At 40.9% G+C, this 15766-nt stretch overlaps 1 protein-coding gene and 1 long non-coding RNA gene across 4 annotated transcripts in view; one reads left to right on the top strand and one right to left on the bottom strand.

The window, feature by feature from the left end:
- WWOX (WW domain containing oxidoreductase) overlaps positions 1-15766 on the bottom strand; it is a 475749-nt gene that overhangs the window by 113175 nt on the left and 346808 nt on the right. The gene's annotated exons all lie outside the window — the stretch shown is intronic.
- The window catches only part of LOC148222410 (uncharacterized), a 37190-nt gene continuing 22112 nt past the window's right edge, over positions 689-15766 (top strand). Inside the window, exon 1 of one of the 3 annotated variants that reach the window (XR_015806339.1) lies at positions 689-937. This is a non-coding gene — a long non-coding RNA (uncharacterized LOC148222410). The remainder of the gene's footprint in view (positions 938-15766) is intronic. The other 2 variants (XR_015806338.1, XR_015806340.1) reach the window with 2 other exon arrangements.

Raw genomic sequence — 15766 nt, 5'->3', positions numbered from 1 at the left:
TATTGGGCATGAACAGAAATTAGATGATGGAGTGGAAAAAGTGGACATTAATGAACAAGTAGTAAATTATCTGATGTACAAAAGGCACTACTGGAAATCACCATGTTCTCCTAACTGCTGAATTCTTTTTTAAAAATTTGCTACCAGTTCTTAAAAGAGTCTGCATATGATCAACTGGAATTTGCATTTTAATTTAATTTGTTTCTGAGATTTGCCACCCTTTCTCCCTTTCTGTGGCTTCCCAAAGCTGGAATTCACAAACATTCTGAATGAAATCCCTTTGGGTCTCATCACTGGAATCAAAGGAGAACAAATGTCTGGGGGAAAAGGTTATTCTGGAAATCAGGTCTGTTGAAAGGAGCTGACAGATTGCACAGCAATGCAGCTTGATTGGCTGTAGCTGTCATTTTTCTGTATCTTATAAAGGAATAGAAAACTATATCTTAGCTATGGCAGCCAAAACAAGACTTCTTAAAAATAAACAGTCTTGAAAACCATTTGGCCAATTTATACGTCAATTAGGTCAGACTCTTACTCACAGTACACTTCCTATTTAACCAGTAAACAGCAGCTAGAATAACTTGGCTGAAGGCTGATAACCAGCTTCTGAAGGCTGAAGTATCACAACTCGAGCCTTTCTCCATGCTCAAGAAAGGTTTCTCTTTAATGACCTCACCAGTTTCATTTCGTAACATCTCTGCATGGCTTTTCTTGATGTATTTTTTCAATTTTTTCCCTTCAGAGAGAAGATCACTATTAATTTAAGTGAGCTGAGAAACAGTTCAGATGGATGGGTTTGGTTACTCTCCAGTGCCATCCATGCAGTTTATTACATAAGCAGTTTACTGCAGTGAAGTCATTGCACTGCGTCCAGCCACAGAGCAGCCTCTGTTTGTTTGACTCCTCAGCTCCTGTTTAACCACTTCCCTCCAAACAGGTGAGTGTTCTTTCTTGCTATAGCAAACCTTTACTTTACCATTTGTTTCCAGCTGACAGTTCCTTCCTTCCTTCCTTTTTTTTTTTTTGTTTTGTTATTTTTAATTTTTGTTAATATACTGTAGATGATTACATAAGTGATTTATTACAGGAACCTTACTGTATGAGGGGCAAAACTTGTTTAAAAGAAATCCAACAGCTACAGTATTCCCTTAGGGCAAAATGTACTTCCACTTAATTTCTCTACTGTGTATTACACACCATATAATTGCTTAAAACAGAAGCTACACATACAAATTTTGCTTGGCACCAGATACCTGGCTTCAGAGAGTACACTCAAGTTACATGCTGTGTTTTGCTACAAATCCATTGCACCACCTAAAGTATTTCAAAGAGATCACTAATAGAAATATTTTGAACTACCTAAAATAAATCAGCAAGTAAGCAAACCACAGTATTTTGCTAAAGGTTATAATAAAATAAGCCACAGTGTTCCTGAAAGATATTTTATATGTGCATGGCTTTAGCATTCCTCATGCCCTTTTTCCAATGCACTAAATAAAATCATGAGACAAACTTCAGAGATGGAAAATATCTGCTAGATCATTTAGACCATCCCAGTGCCAGTTCAGGATTTTTTCCTTTATTTTCTAGTGTTTTGTCAAACCTACTTTTAAATACGCTGTATGTTCCAAGTAATGAGATTTCCACTACTTTCCCCTGGGAAATACATTTATATAACAACTTTCTTCCCCAAGGATCCCACAGTGTTTTATAAAAATATACATACAAATCACTTCCCCACTGGAGTACAATCACTTATGAGGCACAGGGTGGCAGCCAGGAGGGAAATGATACACAGAACTCTGCAAATTTATAGCAGGAGGGAAAATCCTGCCCAAGGACAGAGGGGCAAATCCCTACTCTGATGATGACTGCCAGGAACTCACACACATCCCCAGACAGCAAACAGAAGCGTGGTTTCAATCTGCACCTGCAGAAATGAGCTCAAGCATCTTCCCAGGCAAAGGGTATCTTGGACAGGTTTTGAACACACAGGTCATGAAGACCTGGAGTAGCTTAACAAAGTCAATATGTCATCCTGGTAGGAATAGCAGAGCAGGGACTGGATGCCTGGAACAGCTACTGACTTGAGGAATTGTGTTTGGATCATTCCATCAAGCACTCACTGACACTGATGTCAGGGCAGTCCTGGCTGCTCCCAGCTACCCCAGGTCCACCCACAGCCCACGTGTCATTTATTTATTCACTGCTCAACATCGGTAAAGCACAGCCCATCCATAAATGGGGACTGCCTGCTGCTACCCCTGGGCAGCCAGGGAAAGAAGGGGAAACAGGAATCCAGAAGGAAGGAAGGATGGCTTGGTGTTGGTAGATTGCTGTGTTTGAGACTGAGTGCCATTGTACATTAAAAGATCAGAGTATTATAAGGGCTAGGAAGCAAATAATGCCAGAAACTACATCATATTTGGAAGGTTAACAGTTTCCAAGTTCAGACCCCTTGGGTGGAGTTCAGGAATTTTCAGTGCAGATGGTTTGTAGGCAGAGGCTGAGGGTAATGAGAGGGTCAAACCTCATTATCAGCACTGTTTTAGCAACCTTTGCTCATCTTAGGGGGAGAATGAGAGGAAGCAGGACAGCCTGTGCTCTGAATCTTCCTTCTATTTGGTTTTGGACATGAAACTTCTAACAGACCCCCAGTCTCCTTGCTCATTGCCAGTGCTCAGCTAGGAACTAGTCTTACATACAGGACACAAGTGATATGTACAAGTGATATGTACAAGTGATTAGAACATCTTCTCCCCAGACAGCCAGATGCAGCTTCTTGGATTCTCTCCATCTGGAACTACACAGGGTATTGGTAAAACAGGACTAATAGATTCTGAAAGAAACCACATTAGATAGCTCTGAATCACAGTCATTAAGCATACTTTGAGGATAGATGAACAGAGGAAGCATTTTCCACCTCCCCTAAAAATTGGCAATTTTCTGCACTCTCATGGTGGGACACCACATCAGGCAATTGACTCTTAACTCATGAACTCACAATGCAAAGTCTTCTGCCCTGCTCCATGTGTGTTATTAACCTGAAAATCAAACTTATCTGTTGTTCATAAGCACTCTCACTCTCTCAGGCTGCAGTACAACGTGCCAGGACTAACCACAGCTTGGCAAGTGCTCATCTGCCCTTGCCTTCATCCACCACCAGAGATGCACCATTCCTCTCCCTTCACTCATGAGCAGCACATTACTTTCACTTAAAATGCAGAAACGAGGTCTTATCCTAGAAAGCGAATGGAACAGGTCCACATTAATGCTCCTTGTTAGCAAATCCCTGTCCCGTTTGACTCTCCTGTGCCTGCAGCTGCACAGACAGTGACAAGCCATTTGATCCAGTGCTACTGGGAGTCTTTGTGCAGAGGTGAGTCTTTGATCCTTCCCAGTGCTGAAGGAACACAGATGTGATTTCCGAGGGCTTTGCATAAGTTTCAAGCTTGTGGGATTATGGGTGCATAGTACAGTTCCTAAATGTCTCCAGTGCTGCCAGGACAGCACTGATAATGGGGGTATTAGCAATGCAAAGGTGGGGAGCTGAGTCATTTTCCTGGGGAGGAGCCCAGCTCTTCCAAAGCCTGCTCCAAACCATGAGCTGATAGTGCCAGATGAAAATGAGAATGAAATATTTTACAGACACACAAGGAGCAACTTTGGTCCCAGGGACACAGAGGGTCTGACTGTGGGTCAGAATAATGTGGGCCAGACAATGTCCTGACTGCTCTAAGCCCATGGCTCAAGCAGGTCTGAAACAGCAAAGGAGTTCATGTTTCTGAAAACACTGGATTACAACACTTTTAATCCTGACAAGCAGATACCTACATATTAAACTCTGCTACAAAGACAATACACAGGCAGACACAGGGCTGCAGGAAGAGGTAGAGTGCTTCAGCAGTTTTGCATGACAACAAAATGAACAGCAATACATTCAGGGTACTATTGAGTTGTAAACTATTCCTGCTCTATTTAGGGGTTAGAAAGTGCAATGTGGTAGAGCCAAGCAATATCATTTTTCCATGGGTAGAGTCATGCAGATACACACACCCTCCAAATTAATTTATTTACATCCTTTTGTTTCCAAAGATCCTCTACCATGTGTATGCTGAGAAGCTGCCCAGGCCAGACAAGCAGATGTTCTACAGACTTTGGATCCTGACAACCCATTGTCCAACCATTTCTGACAGCTAAATAATCAGTCAGTGCCAAAGCAGCATATTTAACTTAAGGGTTGCCAGAAATCAGATACCCACGCCTTTTTTCTTAAGGAGCACAAGGATATGAAAACCAGGAGTAGCATCATCCACTGCCAGATACACTTACATCCTCCTCGTACACAGCATGAATATCATGTGAGTCCATCATGGTTATTTGTCATTAAATTAGACAGAAGTGATGAAGTAGGCTGTGGAGAATTCTAAGCTATGTAAACAACTGCAGTGTTCCAACTGCACACATTCATATCCCATACTGTCTCAAGGAATAGGCTTTTTTTTTAAAAAAAAATCAAATTTGGTGTCAATTACATCACCCAAGTGCAGAAAAATCATGGTTTTCAGCCAAAAAAAAAAAAAATTAAAAAAAGACACTAAAAATTTACCAGTCAGTGGAACAAAAGAAGAAAGCAACCAATCCAACTGATGAAAACTCCTTCTCTAATGCCTGATTTATAGGAATTATATTAAATCTGCTTCCACAAAGAGCAATTTCTATTTTCTAGATAAAATAATAAGTGTATAAATGGAAATGAGTTCATTTCCATTGGAGAAAGCATAGCTACAGTACAGAAAGATGATTCACTCTTCACTCAGTTTGGACTTAGAATCATAGAATCGATAAGGTTGGAAAAGACCTTTAACATCATCAAGTCCAACCACCATGTTCACCCCTAAGCCACGTCCTCAAGTGTGTGCCTTCATCCCTGGTGAGCTGAGGGAGGCTGACCTGTTCATCCAGAATGTTTTTAGTATTTTGGAGTTTCACAGCAGATGACTGCACGGAGGAGCTGGGAAGAGGAAGGAGATATTTGCTACTTTACCAGTAATGTGTCAGACAAGACCACTGCTCTGTACATTTTTGAACCCCCCCATGGCCTTCCACGACACTTGTAGGTGAGCAGCAAACTTGCCCCCAGTGCCTGCCAAATTAAACTGCAGCTCCTTGAGAGCCCCTGTGAACAGCTCCTGTGAAGCACAGTGCTCATAAACACCTTCCTGCAATTCACAGAGATCTCTTTAATAAATTAACAAAGCTGTCACAGAAGTATAAATGGGAAATCATTTTTTAAAATAGAACCGTTTAAGATCACACAATTTCAGAAGCCTTTTGCAACATTTCATAATTCCTTTAGGCCACTGCAGGTCTCCTTTACACTTGTGACGATGCCCCTTTCAATTTGCATTTAAAAGACAGTAAATTGCAGGGTTCATAAACATTTTTATAGTGATTTATTGAAGACTAGAATGTCACTCCTGTTCTTCACACTTTAGCAGTCCTGGGAATCGGCTGCAGGGCTGTATGTGTAATCTTGCTTTACCCATAAACTATACAAGAACAAGGCAGTTCTGAAACCTATTTTTTATTTATTTTTTTCTTGCTTAAAAGACATTGGTGACACTATTTTACATCTATATTTATCTTTCAGTTATAAGATGACCCATTTTATTCAGCCTTCAAGTTATAACCAGGTTTCCACAATTTACAAAGTACTTGGTTTGCAAATTAGAACTGTTCGGAGACAGGATTGCATTATGCCAATGAACAAAGGATTCTTTCTCTTCTCTTTTTAATAAAACACACAAAATCCACAGAATATTGGATTTATTATCACCACTAGATAACTTTACCATACAGGAATGTACTGAGTTTTTTTTTTTATTTAAAACCTAAACCACAGAAATGCTCTGTGAAACTTCAGCTAGAGAATATTCTAAGGTTCTGCTCCTTCAAAGACAAAAGGGAAAATGTTCATTGCAATTGGACCTCTGATACTCCTATCCTCCTTCACAGGCAACAAAGTCACAAAAGAAGGTAAACAGTGCCAAGAAGTGTTGTTTATAAGGGCACTGTGATCTTTCCTCTATCCCAGTGGAGCTTTACCAAGGGGAATCTAGAAACCTCCCTGCACAAACAGTGTAGGGAAAAAAAAAAAAAAAAAAACCAAAAAAAAAAAAAAAAAAAACAACCAAAAAAAAAAAAAAAAACAAGGAAGAAAAAAAAAAAAAAAAAAAAAAAGAAAGCCTGCACCTCATTTGCCCTTCCAGTGACCAGGAGGGAGTATTTCTTTCTACTTTTTTCACATTACAATAATGGCTTCACAGCTCTTGAAAAGAGCGCTAGTGCACCAGCAAATGGTGCATGACACGCCGAAGCCCTGGTCTTTGTCGCAACAGCTCCGCTCCAAAGAAAGTCCTTCCTTGCCTTCTTTTCCTTGCCATTAACTGTGATGAAATGAGTTTTTCCCCCTTTTGATTCCACCCCCCTCGCTGTCTATTACAGTCTGACCTGATTGCACTTATGCACAGATTATTTCATAGAGACATCCTTTTATTCAGGTTTGCGAGTTTGCCTGCAAGGTTATCTGTTCACAAAGCAACGCCTCATTCCTCGTACTCTTTTTTTTTTTTTTTTGAAATCTGATCTCATTGATAAGAACAAGACCATTCGCATTGCATTTGTCAGATAAGTAGCTCCATGCCAGAGTAATAATTTTTTTGTGACTATTGTCAGGGCTCCAGTTAAAATACATCAACCGATAAAAATGCAAGTATTGTAAAAATAACCTTGCATCAGAAGTGTTGGTCTTCCAGTTTTTCCAAGGCACGTTATGTCCTTTCCCTTAATAACAATTTATTATAGTCAGAGCATCTTCACTTTTTCACAAGGATTATTTTTAAGAGTTATTTTAAAATACTCCCATTCTGGTGCTGCCATTGGCAGCACAGAACTTGAAATAAATAAGTGGAGGGGATCAATGTTGCACTTATTGGTCGGATTGGGTTTTGATTAATTTTAACCACAAGGTTTACTCAATTCTGACGTGCGACCGCTCCCAGCAATAACAAACAGATAAATCTCGATATCGGCACACGCTGGGCGAGCAGCAGCGAGGGGAGGACACGGGCAGAGCCGCAGTGTGGTCCAGCTCTGGGGATGCTCCAGGCAGCTGATAATCTCCAACTTTGCTGGTGAGGGACCGCTCTGCCCCAGCGCAGCGCAGCCAAACCAGAGAGGCAGCGCGCAGAGAGCAGCGGGGATAAAACACAACAGCCTGGGCTGGAGCAGCACCTTCGGCAAGCACCAGCTCTCACCCGGAGAGAGCGGGGCAGCTTTCTGTACGTGCTGGCAGACAGCGAGGGCGAGGAGCCGCTGTCGCCTCAGCCATGCGGTGTCAGGAGCACAAAGGAGCGCAGCGGGGCCGGCCCGGAGCGCGCAGCGCTGGCGGCTCCAGGCGGCTCCGGGCCCGGTTCCGAGCGGCCCCGAGCGACCCCGAGCGATTCCGAACGGCCTGGGGTCCGGTTCCGAGCGGCCCCGAGCGATTCCGAGCGGCTCGGGGCCCTGTTCCGAGCGGCCCCCGGCCCGGCTCCGAGCGGTTCCGAGCGGCCCCGAGCGGCTTCGGGCCCGGTTCCGAGCGGCCCCGAGCGGCTCCGGGCCCGGTTCCGAGTGGCCCCGGGCCCGGCTGGGGCTCGGGCGGTGCTGGCGCAGTCGCGGGCCTGCAGCTGATAACGCTGTAATAGCCCTCCTTTGAGGACCGGGGCTCCTGTGTGCTGATTACCCATTTATCACACCTGGCAGCCCTGCTGAACTATAATTACTCTTCTCTTATCCTGCTGCACTGTCATGTCCGAGAGGAGAAGAGAGGCAAAGGCTCCTGCTAATGACACATTACCCTCTTGACAAGCACTTGAAGGTTTTATTGTAAATATTCAAGATATAAAACATCTGAGATTCCCTTTTTAATTATAAAAAGCAATTTTCCGTGCCTCCCGCTCGCCCCCTCCAATAGCAAAGTTTAGGCGCCGTTATCCTTCGCTTCCTGCAAACAAACCCGGTCCCTTTGTCGCCTTAACTCATTGCTGGGAGGGAACTCCGGTATCTCGGGGAAATTATCAAATGTAACGCCTGGAAAATGCGCCATTTGAACACACATCGCTCTCCTACAAAAGTTACATTGCTGCCCCCCCCCCCCAAAAAGGGGGGGAAATGTGCATTTATATTAAGAAATTAGGAAGAGGAGGAAGGAGAGAAAAAGTCCTGAGCAAATGGGTGGTGAGCGAGTCTTTCATTGGGTGGCTCTTGGGAGATGTGCCTCTTATTGAGAGGAAAGGCCTTGCATGAACTAAAAATTAAAGATATCTGAAGCACTCAGATGGAGGAGGGCTGTGAAGCCAAAGATTTATTTGCCCTTGCTCTCACTGTCAGCTGTGAGTTGTGGAGGTTACAGAAGCCATGAGATTCCCCAATAGAGTAGGGAATCCTAAACATTGTGATGTGGAGAACTAAAAACCTGATCAATCATTAATCTGAGATACACAAGACAGTCATTAATGCTCCAGCCTCCACAATGATGCTAAGCATTATTATATGTTATATGCTATTATAAGTTATATGTTCACTCCTACATACATAATGGCATACAATGCTCTAGCAAAAAAGTACTGCAGAATTCCTGGAAATCTTGGAATTTGCCTAACCTATCATTTTTCACTCCAGAAACTTGATAGCTAGGCTTATTTCACTCTCAGCTAAAAAAATAATGCCCAAACAGAGAGTGAAAATCTTTTGAAAAAATTAAGCTGAAAATGGAAATGAATCCATTAATGTGCCTCCACAAGTCCACCAAGAAAACCAAATTGCAATGTGTCTTTTAAAATGCAAGGAGTCTTTAAGCATTTCAGAGGGACCTGATTGAAGACAGGGCACTGTGCAAAAGGAATCCATGGACATCTCATTCCAAAGCTTCTCATTACACTTCTGTGTAGCAGCAGTCTGCTCATACTTGGCTTATTTACTGATCTTCCTTGAATTGTAAGAGTTGCCCACAGTGAGAGGAAAGATGATGTGACAGATACAGGAACTGTCCATTAGAAATTGGTGCTCTGGGTCCTTGCCTAGTTTGCTTAACAAATGTAATGGCTGTGATGGCCACCCTGACAAGATTAGATGTGGGCTCCTTGTGAGGAGCACAGAACCACCTCAGTGATGGCTGGGGAGCAGCAGTACATGACATGCTGCTGTGGGAACTGCAAACATTTAATGAACATAAATGTCCTACCAAATAGACATACACGAGGATGGAAAGCAGCAGCAATAAAAGTCACTCAGACTCTCACACCACAACTCAAGGCTATGCTTGGAGCACGCAAACGATTTAAAACAATGGATACAGCAACTACTTTCTAACAAATCACATGGATTTGTATATAAAACTGACTGCTGTGTACAATACATTGAGATAATTAGATAAAAGTTATTTGGTGTTATTAGAAGTGAATGATTCAAACTAATACGAGACTACAAATCACTGAACCCCCAAATGCTTGATCGTGGAATCCTGTGGTTCCTACTTTGGTGAAACAGTCATTAGCACTTCACACACTCTTAATAAAAGAAATTGCAGCAGTCAGGCTTAAAATGACCATTTTCTCCATCTATTCACAACGATTTGAGGTTCCTAGACTGAAATATTAACAGCCTTGCTGAACCAGAATTATTCTGCTTCTCTCGCTTTCTGCCTGCTTCTGTCAGAAAGCCACGGAGCATAGAATGGCAGCACACAGCTAACCAGATAATTGATATCTCCCCAGCCTATTCACGGTGGGAACCTGTCAGTTAGAGTCTAAAGACACAAACGCACGCTATGAAAATGAACTTACATAAGTCTTCCTGTGAACTGAATGCAGGCAACATTTTGATGTTTAATTGGCTGGGTCCGGTTTACCAGCACACACGTGTATTCCAGGGGCTGCCCGCCGCACTCCGGCTCCTCCTGACACATCTATTTAGTCGGGAGGAGCTGTATTTTCCCGAGGTAATTGCTCAGAATCATGCTTCCAAAGTCAAACTGATTCAAACTTTGCTTATTCACTCCTTGCAGACACACGGGTAGGACTGTTTGAAAGCAAATGAAAAATCCATAGATCAATGTATGGAGCCTTCCCCACACAGTGCCACGGAGGGAGTCTATTTCAAACAGGACTGGTTGTCAGCAGCAGTTACTGCCAGCATCTTTTTAAATATACATCTTTCAGAGCAATGCAGGTCTTTGAGATAATGAAAGATTTGCAACTACTATATTATCTACCAAGAAGAGATACACAGGCTCAAATTGGGCTCACTCCCACGCATAGGTCCTTACTAAGTATGAGGAAAAAAATAATTGACAGTTATTCAAGTATTTGTGAATCTTTTTTTACCTAGACTTATTCCCCTAATTAATAGGGCATGTCTGATAAGTGTGATTTTTAAAGAATTTTTCCTGTGGGCTTAGTAGCTCAATGTGAAAGCATTTGGAAATCATTTCCTTACACCTGACATGGCATACACAATCCCAAATTACTCATTTTGCACCTCTTTGGCTTCAAATCAACAACTTAAAAAAGGTTTAGACTGTCTCATCACATATATATCATGAAGACTAGGAATAAAACTCATGTTTTACTTGTCTGCACAGTAGAATGGGTTCTAGGTCTTTCTATTGCTGAAGCAAATATCTACTCAGCATTTCCTAAAGTTTCTCATCAACTTAGACAGTCAAGACATATTTGACTTTCTTTTCTTTCTCCCCTCAAGGCTACAAAGAAATTGAATGATTTCCAGAGATGTTGATCTCATTCTAAATCCAAAACACAGCACTGTAACAGCTACTGGGAAGAAATGAACACTATCCTAGCTGAAACCAGAACACCAAGTCATGACTCAAAATCACTTTGATAGTAGCACTTGTGCTGCTCAAGGAAGGACAGCAGCTTACAGAAAATTTTAACCACAGGGAGAGGAAAAACCCATCTGCACCCTTACTAGCAGTGGCCAGCGTGGGTTTGCAGTCCTGTTACACGGGGTGTTTGCAGCACAACATCCACAAGCAGCTTCCTCCCCCAAGGCTGGATCAGGACAGCATTCCCACTGTGCTGACAATGCCTTTGATAACTGGCAGCTTTGAGAGGCAGAAAACTTGGACTGAGAACACCTGCAACTGTGTTGGGGGAAGGAAACACAACCTCTTCTGCACCCCTTGGGTTACAATCCCTTATGGTTTCTCAGTTGTAGATGGCACTGTCAAATTTTCCACCATACCCTATCAACTTGTCTTAATTCACCCAGGATTTAAAAAGATGACAGTGTGACACATCTGGAGGGAGAGCTGCAGGGACTATAGGGAAGCATCAGCCCTGTGTCCCCAGAACTAAAGCATTTCTTTCCAGCACCATTCCCAGAGTGTCCCTTCCAGCCCTTCTTTTTCCAAGATCATGATACAGAGGACTGAGGGTCACTCACAGCTTCACTCCTTCATCTCCTGGGGCACAACACACCTCAGAACCTGCAGGGCCTGCTCACAGTTCAGGTAAACATAGGAGTGTGTTTCCCATCTATGTCTTTTTTTTTCCCCTCTTCTGAAAATGTAAGCTAATGGAAAAATATTTTTACATGTTATTAATGCACATTAATGATAAAACTAGTGAGCATGAGTTCCAGAAGGGCACATTTTCTGTAATGATGAAGAACGATGTATAAATTAACATTACACAGCTCCACAGGTCTATTTCTGGGCCAACCATGATTAAATTAACTACAAAAAGATACTTGACACAACCAGTGTGACACTTGACTGAAGTTGGGAGTCATGTAGGGATCTCACTGAAAACCAAGATGCTAAATAAATCCATCTTACAACAGTGACCACGTTCATGTGTATTATTTAATACAGTGGGGTGCTTATTAAATTGTTAACACTTCAACAAAAGAAAATAAATTGTGCCTTCACCTCCATCCATGGCTCTGCTAATAAATTGGAGTTTTTCCCAAATTCATGGCCTTGAAACAATAAACTCTTAAGCTTTTCACAGACCAGTTTATAAGAAGGCATCGCATGTTTTAGAGGTTCCACCTATTAGTCACTTAACACATATTAATTTGACTCATCAGATATTTCACCATCCGATCTGGGAGCTGGTTAATCAATTAACTGGTTTATTCCTATATATTTCAGTACATTTTACTGAATTCAATAAATGACTACTTTATCAATTCATTTTGTTAACAGGCTGGTTTCTTCATTGGCCTTAATTTAATTTGATTTCACTTTAACAGCTGACATATGGGGATATTAAAAAAAAACTAAGGTACTTCTGCACAAAAGCAACTTCTTGGAAGCAGGATAAAGACATTCAGAGAGCTATGCTTTCTGCTTAATTTTTTTGCCTCTAAAAAAAACAAAGCTACTTGAAAGAAGAAAGTTAAGAGTAAGTTAATTGCTTAACAAACCATAAAAAAACATAGAAAAGAACTAAAAAGAGAATAGGGACACTCAAACTAGTGACAATTCAGGACTATTTTTAATAATTGGAGTTCTTAGGGGCATAAGAATTATATATCAGTTTAAAAGCATGAGTAGTGTTTTGAACTTTACAGCAAAAAAAAAAAACTGCTTCAATTCTTTTCTCCCCTGAAAAGATAATTTCCCCTCAAAGGCCACAAGCTTCCCATAACATGTTTTCAGAACTACAGAACTGAACACTGAGAGTTGAAAACTTTCATTTATAGAGCAAAAGGCTCAAGAAAAAAATATAAAAGCCTACACCCCATCCCAGAAATAAACCTGCTCTTGTCATATCCTTGTGAGACTGCAGGATAATAAAGCCTCATTGTTTTTTGTTTATCAGATGATATAAGTTATGAATTTTTAAAGGAATGTCTTTTGCACCAGACAGGTTATTTCTGTAGGCTAATTTTTCACAGCCACTTTGCATTGAAACCTCCGGCTTCATGAAGATGATATTTCTAGAACAATTCTATTTTTCTTTTTTTATCACCTTAGTAGTCTTTTCCCAGCTGTATCCACAGGGGAATGGAAATACCCAATTGCAAACGTGACAGCGCTGACTTCTGCAAAGTAGCTTAATTACTCATTACGAGATTCCATCAACAGAAGCTCCGGTCTGTGGTTTTGTAATAAGTGCTGTTATCTTTCCTTGGATTTTCATTCCTTCACAAAGGGGGCTATGGCAGTGCTTTCCACATCCACATTTTATATGGAGAGGAATGAGAGAATTTTAATGCATGAATTTGATGTCATTAACAATGCTGACAGCTGTTTAATCCCAGAGGAAACAACAGCTGAGTCCCAACTGCACCACCACCAACCAAAACAACAAACAAAAAAACCCACCCCCCCCCAAAAAAAAAAACCCAAACAAAAAAAAAAGGAAAATAAAATAAATTAACTCTTCAGTGCATCTCACTAGAGGCACACTATTAATCAAATCACACCCTACCTACAGTGTTTGTCAATTCTTTATTTAAAGTGTCAGTAACCTCGAATGATAAAAATAAAAGCTACTGCATCCTGACTGCTAGACTTTAGTTCCAAAAGCACATTTATTAAATGGTCCTCTTCTAAATTAGCCATTAATTAAAATTTAATTCCTCTTCAAACACAATGTGAAATAAACCAGCACAACAAATAGTAATCATAATAATATAAACTATAAATATAGGTGAAGCTGAGTTCTGAAAAATAATGTCAATTAATCCAAAAGGGATGGTATGAAAATACATTTTAAATGGATCTTCCAGTAGAAGTAGAAAACACAATATGGGTTATGCTGCAACTCCTACTGTCCAATTTAAAATAGAATGTTTAGATACAAGCCAATGACAGCAAATTTGCTTTTGTTCTGTTCCCCCCCTCCACACACACACACACACACCAAGGACTTTTTAAGGGTAAGGAATGAAAAGGAGTACACATAATATGTACTGTTTTTTCATTGGTTATGCCATCATTTGCCATGTACATTTTTTTTTGAGCTTTGGTATTGACTCAAATATTAAAAGACCCAAGCTATAGCTGATTAAGACATATCTTTACAATCTGCAGCCCTCGTGTAACAGATAAAGCTTTCTAAGCCCTGCCTTGGGAAGGCTCCCATCCATTTAGAACACTAGACTTTAACCAGATGTCCAAAGTATTCACGTTATAAACAGCAACATTATATGAATTTAAATCTCACTCTTTGTCTGTCCATCCCCTCTTTAACAGCAGCTGTTCCCCCTCATCTGGGAGCAGGGCTGCCTCTTTTGGGATGGGGCCACCCCTCTCCTCCCACACCCCATCCCTGATCCCAGGGAGGCTCTGGGGGACAGGATTGAATGTCCCAGGGTGACAGCAGAGCTCTGAGGTCTGGGGGACAGAGTGGCAGCAGGTTGGTGAATTCCAATCCCTGCATCATGAAGAGCACAAAGGTCTCCCAGTCAGACTAAACGAGGCGACTCCTGGCACAGCAAATGTGCCGCTCAAATGCTTCATAACAAGATGTGCAGTCGTATTTTCTTGTGGTTAATATGGCAGAGGGTGAGGGAAAAACAGATTTTTACCTTTTGATGTTCGGAAACAGTTCATTCTCAATAGGGGAATATTATGTGACAAATGTGCCAGACTTCTTCCTTTTTTTTTTTTTTTGTGGTAATATTGCTCTTTGCAAATGGCACACATCCAATCCAATTGAATGTAATAAAATGAAACAATCTGTGCCATCTTCAATGGGTTTAATCTATACCATGTTAATGAATCCTTAAACAGACGTGCATGATGTTTTCCTGAAATACATGTAGTTATACTGTGCTCAGTATACTTGTCAGCTTGAAAATAATTTCTGCTTGAGAGACCACCTGCTATCATCACCCTATTTAGAAGCAGCTCATATTTGTTTGGAAAAGAGAAATAATAGTTAAATAAAGAAGCAACTTCTCTTATCCAAGCAAGGACAATAAAATGGCTTGGATCCTCTGAACGCTCAGAGATTTTTTTTCTTTCTTTTTTTTTCCCCCTTTGCACCAGCTGCTTAAAAAAAATTCTGGTATATTTGTACTAATGCAGCAATAGGGAAAAGCTGCTTATTCTCATCTCCCAGTGTTCCCCCATTTCCTTTCTGATAAACTAAAATATTGGAGTTGAAAAGATGAAGTGAGTTATGTGACAGGTTTCAGGCATTATACAATATGGGTTGCATTACACTGCATCATATAATTTTAAGTTAATAAATATGCCAGAAAAGCATATTTGTAATTGATGAAATACCCAAATACTAAGTACACAGTATATGTTTTTCTTCTGTTTAGACTCAGCAAATGGAACAAAGAAATATTATGCTTCTGCTCCCTAGTACTTATTTGCTGAAAAGAGGGAGTCAATTAGATCAAATTTCCCTAAAAAGATACCTAAAACAAAACACATTTTTCTGGCAAATGCTATTAGCAAAACCACTAGTTTTCACCAACAAGAGAATAAAAGAATTAATCAATCAATAAGGTTTTGAGAAGCTGCATGAGTACCAGGATAGGCTGTATAAAATGACACCTAAAGAATGTTTAGCCACATAAACCCAAAATCACAAAATCCACCAAATATCTGTGCAACTTCAGGTGCATGACCTGTCCTGCTGACTGTGGGATGCTAACAGGATGATATTTGGACTAATTTTGAGTTTATGTGATTTTCTGGTTTAGTAGCCAGGATAAAGTGTAAAAGAGGGTAAAG

The sequence above is a fragment of the Sturnus vulgaris genome, chromosome 12, assembly GCF_052056855.1.
Source record: "Sturnus vulgaris isolate bStuVul1 chromosome 12, bStuVul1.hap1, whole genome shotgun sequence".
Taxonomy (NCBI): domain Eukaryota; kingdom Metazoa; phylum Chordata; class Aves; order Passeriformes; family Sturnidae; genus Sturnus; species Sturnus vulgaris.
The sequence above is the reverse complement of the archived record's forward strand: the minus strand, read 5'-3'. Positions and strand labels throughout refer to the sequence as shown.